Consider the following 2746-nt stretch of genomic DNA (forward strand, 5'->3'; position numbering starts at 1 on the left):
TGCATGTTTTGTGCGTAGAGTCCGAAAATGTTAGTTGGAGCTAGCGTAGCGATGTGTGAACGCGAGAGTTTTGAACGTTACTTGTTATTTGAAGTGGTGAGTGGAACACGTGTTGCTGAAGGTGCTGTGTACGCAGCTTTAGACATGGAAACAGTTTTGAGACTAGTTATTTCGTGAGAATGTCAAATAATTAAGGAAATAAGGCAAATCAGCTTATTTTTTTCTACTTTTTAAATTTTTTTTGTAGAGGTTTTTATTGTTTGTGGGTAAATCCAGATTTTTCCTTCATTCCTGAGTAACTGTAAAATTACCAACAAGTCAGATATATCCCTCATTACATTCTTCACTAAGGAGTGAATTTTTCCGCCTTAATGTCCTGCACAGAGCTCATTAGGATGCAGAGGAGGCCGCCGTTCATTTTCACTTCCTGATAATGTGCACAGAGGGTCAGCATGACCTGGATACCAATATTAATAATTTGCTGATTTGATTAAAGCTTTGTTGTCTTTGTTTGGGCCTCAGAAGGATTGGGGAGATAAGAGGGTTTGGATTAACCTAAAAGTAGGTTTTTGAAGTTTGTTCACACTTTTAAAAAGTTGAACAGTAAATACGTATTAAAAAAAACAAAAACAAATGTGAGGCATTTATTCTCCCTGAACAAAAGTACTTGATTTTTATAGACTTTTCTTTTCTTTTTCTAGGTTTCGTGTGACGAAGTGTGAAAAACCCCCCAGGGATCGACGCACTCTGATAATCACAGACTCTAATGGGAGCGTCCCATCAACCCCCACACAGGTGGAGCCCCACAGCCAAGCAACACTGGAACTAAAACAGGTTTGTGAGCAAAAAAAAAAACATACTTTTGCACAAAATTCTCTATAAATGTGGATGTTACGAAAGGTTGATCCATGTGGGTGTCTGAATTCCTCCCCTAATTCCTAACTACTAAGAAACTATATAGTGTGAGACTATCTAAAGCCCTGGCTATTATTCATTTGATACATTTCCTATGCAACTGTATTTGTTTCCCCTCTTAGAGCCGCCAATATTGACAGATATCATACATTTGTATTTTGATTTGTGAACGATCTAAGAGAGAAAATTAAAATACAGATCACTATTAATCATTATTATTATTAAGTAAATAATATTTGATTTTCTATTACAATTACTGAGGTTACCTTTTTATTATTTTCGTAAAATTGTGTAAAATAGCTGTCAGCTTTGTCGGTCTAAACCCGTAAACTGGACGTTTCTTGTGGCGATGTTGCCATTTTGTGTGACATTGCCGTGAAAAATTGCCCCTTTCTGGATTTGGTTTTTGGAGGAGCTTCAATCCGGAAGTGCAGGGATGGCCTACATTTTTCTGCTCCTGTTTCTTTGTCAAACAAATCCACAGATGAGTACATTTCTATCTTGAGGGTTGTTAACTTGAGAGATTATCCGTCTAGTGAAAGCCGCCTCCTGAGACTGAGTCAACATCCTGTCCATGTTTGTTTTTTTGGGAATGGAAGGCGCCCGTCAACATCCGTGTTTGCTTCATTTCTTACCGTTAGCTTCCATGTTGACTCGCAGCTTTTAACCCTCAAGTTAATAAACAAACACGACGAGGCGAAGAGCCTCCTTCATTTCTGCTCCAATAGATTGATTCTGGTTTTTATCTCACAGGAGATGAAAGAGAACCGGGACAAAGAGAAGCGATAGAACTTCAGGTAACTCTTGATCCTCAACTGCATATGTAGACTTTTGAAAAGAAAAAACACAATTATTTACCAGGTTTCTCCCCTACAGGGAGAACACAAACATCTGGACACCCCCATAAAGCCAGGCGAGAGCGTCCGAGACGAGCAGATCAGGAGTGGACGCTTTACAGAGAACCAAACATGATGTTAATGAGGAGGAGTAGAACCGATCCAGAATGATGGAAATACTTTCCTCCGCAGCATCACGGCATCCGGGGTCTTGAACCAGAGCACAAAGTTCTCCATGATGTGTACATATGTTTATAAGGTTTTATAGGAGGATATTTGAAAGAGATTTTTATCTATAATGTCGTGTTTTGCACGTCTTTATTTATATGAGGAATCTCCAGGCGTGTGAGATGAAGGACGGCGTTCTCGGACAAAAACTAAGCAGCCAGGAAACGGACTCAAAGCCTCTGAAGATGAAGATGGAACCAAGTTTATTCAGACAGGCAGAAGAAACTCATCATCTGGTAGTTTCTGTCGTTCTTCAAGCCCATCATTGTGTGTCTTAAGGTTTTTTTTTAAAGTTTGACTTCAATAAAGTATACCAACAAATCTGTTGAAGTATTTAAACACAGCAGCACATTCATCTGAAAAACAATATTTTAGCAAACGTGTTACGTTATCCTCTTAAAATCAACTAATTTAACAGACAAGTTCCTGTTTTACACCCAATGAGTGGACTTACATGTCTGCTTTAGGTTCACTTTAGGCTATTTTACACCACTTTTTGGTCTAAAACACATCAACATCAAGATGAGCAGAACTCTAATGACTTTATGTCTGCAGTATTACTCCAAGAAAACAAAGATTCTTACATACACCCTTTAGAACTAAAAAAAATACTTGTCCCAAATGCTCTATATCACTGTGCAGGCTGCTTTAAAAACAAAAACGTCATTTTCTGGACAAAAACTAGCAAAAAATCTGATTAATCACACTTTTGTGTTGTGATTAATCACTATTAATCACAGTGTGTTACTAGGTAAATTTCATGACTA

General features: G+C 38.1%; 1 long non-coding RNA gene across 1 annotated transcript; it reads left to right on the plus strand.

Annotated features, from left to right (window-relative positions):
- The first annotated feature begins 581 nt into the window (after nucleotides 1–581).
- On the plus strand, nucleotides 582–2300 carry LOC112140364. The gene is made up of 3 exons (XR_002918154.2): nucleotides 582–834; nucleotides 1669–1712; nucleotides 1792–2300. It is a non-coding gene; the product is annotated as an uncharacterized LOC112140364 (long non-coding RNA).
- The last annotated feature ends 446 nt before the right edge of the window (nucleotides 2301–2746 follow it).

The sequence above is a fragment of the Oryzias melastigma genome, unplaced genomic scaffold, assembly GCF_002922805.2.
Source record: "Oryzias melastigma strain HK-1 unplaced genomic scaffold, ASM292280v2 sc00949, whole genome shotgun sequence".
Lineage (NCBI taxonomy): Eukaryota > Metazoa > Chordata > Actinopteri > Beloniformes > Adrianichthyidae > Oryzias > Oryzias melastigma.